Raw genomic sequence first — 14,627 nt, forward strand, 5'->3', positions numbered from 1 at the left:
TATGTGCTCTACCTATTTGGGTGTGCTTGTTCGGTATAACCGGAGATGAGGTGGTGTTTCCTAGTATAGCTAATGAGCGTTTAATTCCTCTTACTTTGCCCCAGATGGGTGGCATGATTAAATTTCTACGTGTGCACGATGTTGGTTCCGCTAATATATCTATATTGATTACCTTGTATTCCCATATTTCGATTGTTACTTTTGCTGTTGCATCTTTGTACTAACATATTGTGGAAAAATATCTCGGGGGTGTGAGGGTTCTCTGTCCCTTGGTGTTTCGTAACAACAGGATGTTGAGTTGATCTCATGAGTGTGTGTGTTTGTGTGTGTGTGTGTGTGTGTGTGTGTGTGTGTGTGTGTGTGTGTGTGTGTGTGTGTGTGTGTGTGTGTGTGTGTGTGTGTGTGTGTGTGACATTTCGAAATCCTGTATCAGTATTCTGTGTTGCTGTTTTGCAAACATGCTCATGTGAGAATTCTACTGGGTCACGAGAGCGTGAGACAATCTGTGGACTGTGTTGCAAGATTTTGCTGTTGTGGGTACGGAGGTAATCACATTTCCTAGGAAGCCTAGATCGGGCATGGCACTGATGACTGTCATCTCCCATCCGTAGAGTCGCATTTCTAGGCAAGATTATTATATCATTGTTTGTTATTTACATTATTATATTTTTTATTTTGTTATCATTTGTCTGTCTGATTTTCATTTATTATTGGTTATATGTCGGTTTATTATTATTTGCTGTTTGCCTGTTTGTTTATTGTTTAACTATACCTATGCATTTGTTTATGTATTTTGTTTGTTATTTACATTATTATAGTTTTTATTTATTATTTTATTATTATTATGATTTTTTTTAGATCAAGATATAACGAAATGGCAAAGCTGATTAAAAGGAATACACGTTCAGCGAAACGTAATTATGAAATCAAGGTTGCCAGTCAAGCAAAATCCAACCCAAAGGGTTTCTTTCACCTCTATAGAACAAAAAATAAAGAAAGAATAGGACCAATTAAAAACGATGAAAATGTCATGATAGAATCGGAAGGAAAAATGAGTGAGGAGTTTAACAATTATTTTCTATCGGTGTTTACTAATGAGAGGTTAGATAAAGTACCTGACTGCGATCCGATTTTCAGAGGGGATGAAGAAAGTAGTCTAACTAATATCAGCATTAGTAAAAAAGAAGTAGTCAAGCAGATTGACAGACTTAAAGCTACAAAATCTCCGGGTCCAGACGAAATTTTTCCAAGAATGCTTAAAGAGTGTAAATTTGAAATCTGCGACCAGTTAACTGAAATATTCAATAAATCGGTAGACACTGGTTCTGTTCCAACTGCTTGGAGGCAGGCAAACGTTGTTCCTGTTTTTAAGAAGGGAGATAGATCGTATATATGCAACTACAGGCCAATCAGTTTGACATCGGTTATAGGAAAAATGCTTGAATCAATAATAGTAAATAGACTCAGAGAACACATTGAAGGGCATAATTTAATTCGTGATTCACAGCATGGTTTCTCCAAGGGTAAGTCATGTGTGACTAATCTTCTATCCTTTTACACTAAAGTATATAAGGCGTCAGACAACAATGAAAATTACGATGTTATTTACCTTGACTTTAGCAAAGCGTTCGACAAAGTGCCACACCAGAGACTACTAAATAAAATCAAAGCCCATGGCATAGGAGGAAAAGTGTTAGAATGGATTAGAGCTTGGATTAGTAACAGAAAACAGCGGGCCACCATAAATGGAATATAATCTAAGTGGGGCAATGTTACTAGCGGGGTCCCCCAGGGCTCGGTTTTGGGTCCCTTGTTGTTCATTATGTATATAAACGACTTAGACGATGGGTTAAATAGTGATGTTAGTAAGTTTGCGGACGACACTAAAATAGGACGCCTAATTAGGTCAGGAGACGACGCCCAGATTCTGCAGGATGATCTTAATAAACTGTTAACATGGTCGGTGAAATGGCAAATGAACTTCAATATCTCTAAGTGTAGCGTGTTAAACGTAGGGCTACACAACCCCGAAAATAGATACAACTTAGATAACACGTTTTTAGAAAAATCTGAGTGCGAGAGGGACTTGGGAGTTCTGGTGAGTCCGGACCTTAAAACCAGGAAGCAGTGCATTAGCGCCAGAAATAAAGCTAACAGTGCATTAGGCTTCATTGCTAGGACGGTAACGAATAGACTAAAATAGGACGCCTAATTAGGTCAGGAGACGACGCCCAGATTCTGCAGGATGATCTTAATAAACTGTTAACATGGTCGGTGAAATGGCAAATGAACTTCAATATCTCTAAGTGTAGCGTGTTAAACGTAGGGCTACACAACCCCGAAAATAGATACAACTTAGATAACACGTTTTTAGAAAAATCTGAGTGCGAGAGGGACTTGGGAGTTCTGGTGAGTCCGGACCTTAAAACCAGGAAGCAGTGCATTAGCGCCAGAAATAAAGCTAACAGTGCATTAGGCTTCATTGCTAGGACGGTAACGAATAGAAGTGCAGAGGTAATTATTAAACTCTATCTAGCGATAGTTAGACCCATCCTTGACTATGCGGTACAGTTTTGGTCTCCGTCCTACAGAATGGACATCAATTCACTAGAATCAGTACAGAGAAGAATGACCAAAATGATACAAGGACTCGGAAATTTGCCTTACGAAGAGAGGCTTAGGCACCTAAACTTACACTCTCTGGAAAGACGCAGAGTGCGGGGTGATCTAATAGAAGTGTTCAAGTGGATCAAAGGCTATAACAAGGGTGATGCAAACAAGGTCATCATAATAAAACAACAGGGCAGGACTCGCAGTAATGGGTATAAACTGGACAAATTTAGATTTAAGAAAGAAATAGGCAAGAATTGGTTTACTAATAGGGTGGTCGATGAATGGAATAAACTTAGTAACCATGTAGTAAGCGCTGAAACTATCAGTTGTTTTAAAAAACGATTAGACAACTTTATGGATGGGGATGACAGGTGGTGATGGATACGGAGCTGCCTAGTGTAGGCCTTATGGTCTTTTGCAGTCTTCTTTATTCTTATGTTCTTATGTTATGTTCTTATCCGACCTAGATATGGACCAAAAGGTCTCCTGTCGGCATGCTCCGCCTTTGTAATCCTTTGTAATGTGCTAGCATGTGTGCATTCCTCATATCACATAGGTTACTAAGTCGACCAGGTCCAAGAGTGTATCTATAGATAGTGACTCAATCCCGTATGTTACAACAGTAAATTGGTTGAAATGAATATACATAATGTTGTAAACTTTCACTTTACATAGTAATTTCTCTTCTGATTGTTTGCCATCCAGATCTTTTCTCTCATTATATTCTTTATTGTAGCAATGTGATCCTTAAACGTAGCCTGTTTCGCCAAATTTTCGGTCACCTCATTGTACAGGATACCTACATGTGAAGGTATCCACATAAATTCTACAGTGCAGGTTTCTTGCAACATCGCTAAATGATTTACCCAGTTTAACTATATGTTTGTTACATTGTCGAGACCCTCGCAAATTGCTTGCAGTTCAGCTAGAGTGGATGAAGCATTATCACTAATCCTTTAGCAAACTGTGGTATTGACTGAATTTAAATTAGTGAAGTATATCCTTCATAAAATTCCCACAGCTATCCTACTGGAATAGTACATGTGAAGTAAATTTTGTTGGGGAAATTATTTCCCTTAAGAAAAATGCCCTATATTGTAGATGTTCAGATTGCCAGTCTTCTTTCTTTGCAGCTGCTTGAACACGTCTTTCCCTCCACGGGCTGACCCACACACATTTATCGGTACACTTTATGCAGTAACGCCGTACAACATCATAACAGTGTCCGTGCACTTTATTGCACGGGTTAATCTATCATTATGCTCCTTTACTCTGTACTCACTATTTTGCAAGTTTAACTCAATTCTGATAGTTTTAAATCTGGTATTGCATTGACACCCTGATATACTGGTATTGCATTGACACCCTGATATACGGAATTCTTATGGCCTCATTTTGTACAATTTCGAGTTGATGAATATCATTCTTGGTATACGCAGTCAGAATAGGTGCTGTATTATTAATAATGGAGCGCAAACTGATGATATACACCATCCTTAATACCGAAATACCTGCACCATTACCTTTCGAAACAAGAGTTCTTATGGGCCTTAAACGTCCTTTGTTAGCATTAACTGGATAATCCATCTCGCGTGTTTTACTGCCAAATCCTGATATGCACCCTAAGATGCTTATACACATATCCGTTTTCCAGTCTAATGCGATTCAAAAATAGCTCCCTCTGTAAATCATATCTAAACTGACAACTTGTTTTTTCATGTGAGATTACCAGTCCCAAATTGCGACAAAGTTTACTAAACATTTTTAAGACCTCTTGCAGACCATGGGGACTGGCGTCGGCGTATGAGTGAAGCAACGCGCTCCCTAGCGTATGTCCCCAATTTGCATAAATCCCGGCGCATGCTTTGTAATGCTGTGTTTTCCAATTCAAATCTGAAGCCATCTAAGCTGTAAGAACACTTCAACAACAAGCATGGTGGAGGCAACGTTGAAGGCCATTATTTTGAATCACTGAAAACTAAAAGATAACGTTTTGATTATCGAGGAGAGACCGTGAAGGGGGCTGGCGCCGGCGTGTGAGTGAAGCAACGCGCTCCCTGGCGTATGACGCCTCCCAATTGATGATGATGATGATGATGATGATGATGATAATCTCAGTTATTTCCCACTGACTCTCAGATTGACAAGTTCCTCACAAATGATATCTTTATTTGTCCTTTCAAAGGCTCCTTTTATATCAATAAACACTGTTCATAACTTCAGTTATTGATACCTCTTAGAACGCAATCATCTGCACTTTTCCCATCTATTTGATACAACAGTCTATTCAGCACTATCCTTTCAAACAATTTACTAAAAGAAGAGAGCAGTGATAACGGACGGAATTCTCCATTTCCCTTAGGTATTGGTACAATAACTGTTCTCTTCCATTTAAGAGGAATGCAGCAACTTTCATAACAAATGTTAAATAAATCTAATAATGGGCAGTCTTTGATACTAATTATGCAATTGATGATATATGTCCCACTATCCTCTCCTGGAGCAGTTCGTTTTCTTGATAGCATATATCATTCATAGCACTTAACAGGGACACAAGTATCATCTTCTAACATACGCTGATTTTATATCAAGGTTTTCCTAAAATCTAGTTTACCCTGTAATAAAAGTTGAACATCTGGTGGTACCTCAGAGAAACTGGCTGCCTTGGTCTACTTCTCAATGAGCCTATTAGCCATGTTCTGTGGTTAAGCATGGGAAACGCTTTTGTGAACAGCCCGGCTTTTTTTTGTTTACTTCTTTCCATACATCACTTACGCCTTTTATCTTAGAAATCATCCCTAGAAAGTCAGTCCAAGGTCTCTTTCTTTACTTGTTTTTTTTGTTTCAGTTGTAACTATAGCAGTTTCTTTTAGAAAGATGTTACTGTTATTATTAGTTGGTTTTGGCACCAATCTTTGTGAATACATCTAAACAGTTTGATCCATTCTTGAACTAGTTTCACTTTAGCATACAAATTTTTCTTTCCATTATTAATTCTGCCATTATGTATACTCGTATTTGCTAATATACAATAAATTATATGCAATAATTAAAAATAACTATACACATCGTACGGCATATAATCTGAGTAAGCTACCATTTTCGTACTTCAGTAACAAGCTGATACCTGTGGTATAGAAAATTGTATATTTTTCGTTGGGTAAGATTGATTAATTTCTACGTCAACTCTTAATACAAAATAATCACTAAAGAAGATCCCTTTTCGGCATTCGCCCCTTTATTATACGTATCAACAACCAGTTCAACGACAACGGAAGAGAAAACGACTCCTGTGTAACACATTGAAATACATAAAACGGGGTGGAATCTTGGTACAATACTGATAGAAAGCGAAGTCATGTGAATCAGTAACCCTGGTATGTCTGAATTTTAATGTGTTAACCAACAATATTAATATTTTTACTGAGACTAATAGCATTGAATATATGAAAATAATACAGTAATATATTTTGATAATATTTAAATAAGATATTAAAATTAAGAGCTGAAAATAGGTGGCGCTGCTTCCTGCCAACTCAGGACCTTCATAAGGGGGAGGGCAGGGGGTCATATGCCCGGGGGCGGCACTTTTAAGAGGGGGGGGGGCAGTTCTAGCCTGGACTTGCCACCTACAAGGTTGACATAATAATGATAGTGATATAAGGTCAAAGGAGCACTGAATATTTTACCGTAATCGACGATTTTTACGTTAAAATGAACAAAATATGATATATTTTCCCTTGTCCTTTCCGCAATAAGACATTAAATACAATCACATCTGTTTGATAATTTCGCAAGCCAATAGCTAATATGTCTACACGAAAAAATGATTAAGTTTGATTCACTGCTTTCACTGAGAAATATAGTGAAGGATTTACTAACAATCGCTTTGAACAGAGACTTTTACTTAGTGAGGATATCAGTTGCCTCTCATAAAGGTATGTCAGCTCATCAAAACATATATCAGTTGACTCTCATAAAGGTATGTCAGCTCATCAAAACATACTTGAGGAATTCCATGGGCCAAGATAGACTGTTGAATCAAGCACTCCTCTATTATATTTTAGAGATAACTGATACTCATGCATAACTATTCGATCCATCATAAATAGGCTGCGATACTCATGTGCCACGTGGTAAGTTTTGTATGTTGCTTACCGCTGTACTTATACCCCGCACCGGGAAGGGACAACTCAACGCCGCCGACTCAACGCCAGGACAACTCAACACCGGGACAACTCAACACCGAATGAAAAAAAAATGCAAAGACAATGAAAAAAAATGCAAAGACAATGAAAAGAACCAAAAGTGTGGTAATCAGAATGAAGAAATAGATAGGAGACAATGAAAAGAAATGTAAATGTTATGATGATGTATGATAATTTTGAAAAACATATTTGTGAATATCATAGTTGACTTCGTTAGATCAGATTTACCATTTGCTTTATAAACCACTTCGCCTTAATAATGATAATAATAATAAAAATAAAAATAATAAAAATAATAATAATAATGATAATGATATGATAATAATAATAATAATGTGTATACATTATGACGAATGTGGATAGGAGGCAAGGGAACACGAGCTGAGGGAAATACTTTTATTCCTGACTAGTTTCGCCTTAGTGGCTTCTTCAGAGGAACATAGTTTGAAGTCAAGTTGGTCAATTTATATGACAAAAGAAGGAACGTGGCAAAGTGTCAAGTGTGGCGGGCTGTCACAGCGGGTGGACCAAGTATCCGACTGTTATTCGCGTGGCTGAAACGTCCGACTGGATCAGGGGCTCTGGATCGGCAGGAAAGAAAGGCGATCGAGTCCGTTTTTTATCAACATCTATGATAACATCAATAAGAGGACTGGGGATTTAATATGGGCTAAAGCAGCAGCACGCTTTGTCGTAATGAACAATAAACACAGAGCCCCTGATCCAGACGGACGTTTCAGCCACGCGAACAACAGGCGGATACTTGGTCCACCCGCTGTGACAGCCCGCCACACCTGACACTTTGCCACGTTCCTTCTTTTGTCATATAAATTGACCAACTTTGCCACAGTAGTAACACGAAGCAAGCATAGCTCAATACCAGTGTTGGTTGTCCATCTCTTTACATCGGTCTACGACTTAGAAATTTTGAAAGATATTTGTGAAAAAATATATATATAATTTTTTCATCACACCCAAAATGGAAATACTTAGTCAAAGAGGAAAAGAGAAATTTGCATACGAAGGACATATGTTTGTGTTTGATAAGTTTAGTAAAATAGATAATATAAAATTTTGGCGTTGTGATCAAGGTTCTAGGTGCAATGCAAGGATTCATACACAATTTGGGTCTGTTATCAAGGAAGTAAACAAGCATTCCCATAATTCATCTGTATCCAATGTAGAAGTGGCTAAAGCTTACACAGCCTTGAAACGACGCGCCGTAGACACCATTGAAAAACCAAGTGTAGTAATAAGTGAAATATTAACTAATGTTTCACAAGTTACACTTGGATCATTACCTGATGCTTCAGCTATGAGAAAAACGATTAAACGCAAAAGGAGAGCCGTAAGTGCCCCCCCCTCCGACTCCTGTAGATCTTCAAGAATTAGAGTTGCCACACCAGTACAAGATTTACATTCCAGAAGAAGGGAGAGAAGAAAATTTCCTGATTGGAGATAGTGGTCCTGGATTACACAGAATTCTGCTTTTTGGAAGAGAAAGTTGGTTGCAACATTTACAATCGTCTGATACTTGGTATGGCGATGGAACTTTTAAAATAGCACCAAGATTATTTTCACAGGTTTACATTATTCTTGCAAATAAGGAATAACTTTATCGGTGACCTCTCCCGGTGTTGAGTTGTCCCGGTGTTGAGTTGTCCTGGCGTTGAGTCGGCGGTGTTGAGTTGGCGGTGTTAAGTTGGCGGTATTGAGTAGTCCCGCACCCCCCCCGCACAATGTCGGACCGACCAAAATAATCCCACCTGCCCAACAATTGTATTTGAAGATCTCCACACACCCCACGGTAGAGATGGGATTAAAAACATACTGGCTGTTCATCTAACACATTGTCATACCCGCAATATCCTCAGCATTGATACACTGATGGATATGAGCTTTGATAACATCATTCATGAATTTGCCAGGAGCAAAACAAGAAAATTCTTAATGTAATCTAATAATCAATATGATCAATTCTATCTTCTGATCTTATCATTCTTATATTGTTTAATTTGAAAACAATATTTTTTCAGAATATACTAACAACCATATTGATGTCTGAGGAATATTTTTCTGTTATTAAAAAACCCGCTTTAATTTCTACGTAATTATATAACACACACAACAAATGCATCTTTTGTTATGTATATCCGTATCCAATAATCACGTTGCACAAATTAGGGTCACAGGCCGTAAGGGATGGTGGAGGTGGAAAGTGGTGATGGGGAAGGGGCGGTCGTCACTGAGAACTTTGCCCCGGGGCGGCACTTAGGCATGTATAGGCTCTGTGCCAGCTTTACATTCTTTTTACAAACAATCATGCGTTCCCACATCGAAGAGTCCTTCCTAAAGCAGATTTGAATTGGGTGAGTGTTACTGGGTTAATTTTATTCTTAGGCTTCTTTTGCACGAACTTATTGAATGATAGGAGCGTCAGAAAATTGAGACTGTTCTATACAGAAACCTACCTTCTAGCATTGCGAAGGGGACCTGTTCTGATGACATTCTGTGCGATATTATTTCCATTGAGCGATGTTATGTCCATTTTAAGAACTCTAAGAAAACCACTCGCCCAATATAGAAATATATTTTCTCTGCCGGCGGTACTAGTGAAATGTGGCATCAGAGTAGAAATCACCATCAACCCTACAGTCATTCATCTTTTCTATTTTTTTTTTTTTGCACATTATAATCTGTAAAAGAAATAGAAGAGTAACAGTGCAGAAATCACCATCAACCCTATAGTCATTCACCTTTTCCATTTTTTTTACAGGTTATAATCTGTAAAAGAAATGGGAATGTGTTGATAATTATTAACCCTTCGTCATGTAAAAAAAAAAAAAAAAGGAGAAATGGAATAATTCCGTGTGCTTTTGGTTTCACTTGCACGGGAAATTATTTGCAAAAATCCCGGTGCGTGCTTTGTAAGTACTGTGTTTTCCAATTCAAATCTGAAGCCATCTAAGCTGCAAGAACACTTCAACAACAAGCATGGTGGAGGCAACGTTGAAGGCCATTATTTTGAATTACTGAAAACTAAAAGAGCCTGTTTTTAATTCTCGAGGAACCCTTCCAAGATTAGGTTTCGTTTCTGTTAACAAACCACTGCTGTTGGTTTCGTACAAAGTGGCATATAAAGTAGCCAAGTCCAAGAAGCCTCATACAATTGCAGAGGATCTGATCAAACCGTGTGCATTAGAAATGGCAACAATTGTTCTAGGTCGAGAAGGAAGAAAAAAGCTTGAATTAGTGCCGCTATCAAACAATATCATTCACAGCCGAACTGGTGATTTGAGTGAAGATATTTTGGATCAGGTTATCTCATGTTAGATCCAATTCCCAATTCTCCAGTTGGATGAATGAACTGATGTATCAAATTGAAGTCAACTCATTACATTGGTTAGATATATCAGTGATGGTACTATGAAAGATTTTTTTTTATTTACTTATTATTATTATTTTTTTTTTATGAAGAGCTGAAAACAATCACACAGGGAAAAGATGTGTACCAGTTTGTGAAAGACTTCTTTGCCAAACATAATTTAGATATCCGAATTATTGGCTCTGTGCGCACTGACGGTGCTCCTATGATGCTAGGTAATAAATCTGGATTTTCTGTACTGAAGAAGAGGGAAATTTCGCACTTGCAAGTCACCCACTGTTTCCTTCATCGTCATGCTTTGGCAGCAAAAACATTGCCTCCAAAACTGAAAAAAGTATTCTACACTTGTGTAAAGACCGTCAACTGAATTAGGGATCGAGCTCTGAAACACTGCATGTTTAAGTTGTTTTCTGAAGATCTGGGAAATAAACGCACAGCTTTGTTTTTCCACACGGAAGTCTACTGGCTTTCACGAGGGCTATTTTTAATCCGCTTTTTCGAACTGCGGGAAAAAAATTAAGTATTTCTGGAGAATTGGAATCACAAAATTCCATGCAAATGCTGGCTTACTTAGAAAAGAAATCGGAGTTTTTCTGGAGGAAAGTGACTATGATCTGTTTGGAGAATTGGAATCACAAAATTCTATGCAAATGCTGGCTTGTTTGGAAGAAATAAATGTTTTTCTGGAGGAACGTAACTATGATCTGCATGGAGAATTGGAATAAAAAAAATTCCATGCAAATGCTGGCTTACATAAAAAAAAAAAAAAAAAAAAAAAAAAAAAAAAAAAAAAAAAAAAACAAAAAAAAAAAAAAAAAAAACTAGAGGAACTTGACTATGATCTGCTTGGAGAATTGGAATCACAAAATTCCATGTAAATGCTGGCTTATTTGACTGGCATTTTCTTCAAGGGAAAGAGATAAACATATTGAAATGTTGCGAAAAGTTGAATGGTTTCAAAGAAAACTTACCTCTTTGGCGTCGACGGATGGAAAGAGGAATCTTTTAAAAATTCTATCACTTGAAGAGATGGTCGATAATAATGGATCTATAATTCTTACTGTGCGCGAAGAAATTGTGGCTCATTTGGAAATGCTGTCAAAATGGCTTGATAAATATTTTGCAGCTGGATGTAATATACGAAAGCGCTCTGCTTCGTTAGTTTCTTTTTCCAAGTGGTCTACTTTGCATAAGTGAACACACGTACCCGCACTTTTTCTAACTTCTGTATATCCGTCTTGTAATATAGAGACCAGCACTGTACACAGTATTCTAGGTTAGGTCTGACTAGAGCATTGTAAAGATTAAGAATACAATTTTCAGACCTAAATTCAAAAGCTCTACCTATAAACAAATTAATTTATTTTCATTTTTAATGATCGAGTAGTGTTTGCTTAGTTTGAGATTGATATCACAAAACCAAGGTCTTTCTTTCGTTTTACACTCACTAGTTGTACACCATTCATCGTGTAGTTGGCCTGGATATTACTATTACCAATATGAAGTACTTTACATTTATCTGTATTGAAAAACATCTGGGAATTTTCCTCCCATTCACATAAATTGTTAAAATAATTTTGTAACTCTTGTTGTGTTATGGATATCATCTTATTTGCAATTTTGGTATCATTCGCGATTTTTGATGACTTAAACTTTATATTTTCCTTCGTTATTAATTTGTATCAGAGTACAGGACTTAGCACTGAGCCTTGAGACACTCCACTAGATACACAATGCCAGCCTAAGCCTTTTCCATTCAGAACAACACGTTATTTATGACCAGACAGCCATTCAGAAATCCATCGGTGAATATGACCTACTATACCATGGGATTCTAGTTTACTTAGTAACCTCCTGTAGGGGACTTTATCGAAAGCTTTTTGGGAGTCGAAACATATAACGTTAACTGCTCTCCTTTCTTTGTACATTCCGTAAATATCATGCAAGAAGTCGCGAAGGTTTGTCAGACACGAGAGCTTATTACGGAAACCATGTTGTGAATCTTTAATAATATTGTTTTTCTCCAAGAATTTCACAATTTTATCTCTTATGATAGACCCCATTAGTTTACAATCGACGGATGTTACCAGGATTGGATTTGTCACCCTTTTTGAACAAGGGCACAGCATTTGCTATTTTCTACTCCTGTGCAACTCTTCCAGATTTTAAAGATAATATAAAAATCACACTGAGGGGCTTGCAGATTGCTTCTTTAACTTCCATAACTATTCTTGGGTAAAATTTGCCTGGTCCAGGCGATTTGCATGAAGAAAGAGGTGTGGAAGGTAGAGGTGGAAGGAGTGAACATGAGGGGGCTACCAAGGATGATATGGATGGATGGGGTAAATGGGTCATTGGGAAGGAGCGGAATGTCTGTTGAGGAAGGAAGAGAGAAGACAGAAGATAGGGGTGAATGGAGAGTTCTTGTGTATGACTGGTGTTAAGATGCATGGAAGGGAGTGGGTGGGGGATGGGGGAGGGAATATGTTTAAATTATATTTTTGACGCAGCCCAAAGGGATTTCTCTCTGTGTTTTCTTTCTTCTGCATGAGGGGATAGAGGGGGGGGGGGTCGCCGATTAAATGAAGTGGCCTTGCTGTGGATGTACTGTGTCTTGCTACATTGCTTCTGACCTAGGGCAGTGGGCGAGATGCAGGGATGACTCGTCATCCAGGAGGAGCCAAGATAAGAAGGACGGAGGTGAGTTAACGGGAGTGGAGTATATGGGGATGGAATACGTGGGTGTGGGTTTTATGCCTTTGTTTTTTGGCTACCTTCCTTGTAAAGGGGAAAAAGCAGTTGGTATATCTGTGTACGTATGTATATCGCGCATCACATTATGCTCTGCAATATCTATGCCAAATAGGGGTGTGGATACTGACTGTCCTGGTGGTACTGGCTGATCGCTTCCGCTGTTCTCAATAGTGAACACAGACGCAAAATAATGATATAGGATGTCTACCATTGCACTCTCGTCTGTTACTATCCTCCCCATGCTGATTGGATTGAACCAATGGTGCTCTTGAGTATTTTTTTTTCCTGATATAACTGAAGAATTCTTTAGGATTTCCTTTGCACCTAGAGATAATATACTGTTCTTGTGATTTCCTACTGATTTTGATGAGCCTTTTGGATTCTCGACGACATCTTCTGTACTCTAATCCATCTGCTTTGCTATGTGTTGATTTGTATCTCCTATACGCATGTTTCTTGGCTAGCAAAATATTTTTGATATCAACATACCATTTAATTTAGGCATTAATTGATGAACGTCTATCGCGCATTGGAACACATTCATCAATTATTCTCTTGAGTATATTATAGAATATATCACAAAATTATTCAACATTCTGGATTGTATAATTTTTTTACCAGTCGGTGTTTCCAAGTATGCCTCTTAATTAAGTCTACTTTCTGGAAATTTGGTACCTTTTCGAAGCTTTTGTTTTGCAGTTTGTATAATATCATTCAAGTTTCAGCTCCATCACTTCCTTAGTCATAGGTTCTTCGACCTCTCTTTCCACATTTGCATCAGACATGGTCATTGTCTGGGCAAACACCGCTATCGAATATGATAAGTGTTCAGGGTAGGTCCATACCCGACCACTTCAGGGCCTGGAATGAGATCTGGAGAAGGCATTCAAAAAGATACGTCACATTTTACTTTTGTGGAAATCGAAATATGTTTGAGGACTTGAGGTAAGCTCTATGAATGGAAAAATATATATATTTCCTGTGGGAACAACAGTGAACAAGATGTCAGGATGGAGGACAGTGACTAGCGGAATTTTATCAGGATCGATTCTGGCACGCGTGACTTTGATATATGTAAATAACATGATAGAAGGTATGATAAAGTTCATACTTGCAGATGAAACAAAATTGAAAAGAATAGAAAAGTAGGAATAGTGCAAATTGTTACAAAATCTATACAACATTTACGTCTGGAGCCAATTATAGCATATCAACTTAGAGGCAAAAATGCAAAGTATTGAAAATGAATAGAAATAGAAAAAATACTCAATACAATAAACTACTCAATACAATTAAGATAGTAAAAGAAGAGAAATATCTGATAGTGTTGATCGCGGCTATCTCGTCACTTGAAAAATATATAAGAAAAATCGTTGGTAAAACTTTTTCCAGGAGCTAAGGTACATGTTCAAAACTCGAAGAATTGTAAGGAAAACACTGAGTTTGCAAGGATTCCCCCCCCCCTCCCTGTAGCACAAATAAACAATGGAATTAAACATCAATCGAACAACACCAAACTCCGGCTTAGGGACTCCTTCGTCCAGACAAAGAATGTCGCCCGAGGTGAAGCTTCCTCGGATCGGGTAAAGGTGACAAATTGCGAAATAGGACCAATCAAGAGTGGAGAGAAATACTTGAATTAGTAGTCGGCTTGGCAAAATAGGGTT

The sequence above is a fragment of the Oratosquilla oratoria genome, unplaced genomic scaffold, assembly GCF_046742065.1.
Source record: "Oratosquilla oratoria isolate Oo_2021 unplaced genomic scaffold, ASM4674206v1 SCAFFOLD56, whole genome shotgun sequence".
Taxonomy (NCBI): Eukaryota; Metazoa; Arthropoda; class Malacostraca; order Stomatopoda; family Squillidae; genus Oratosquilla; species Oratosquilla oratoria.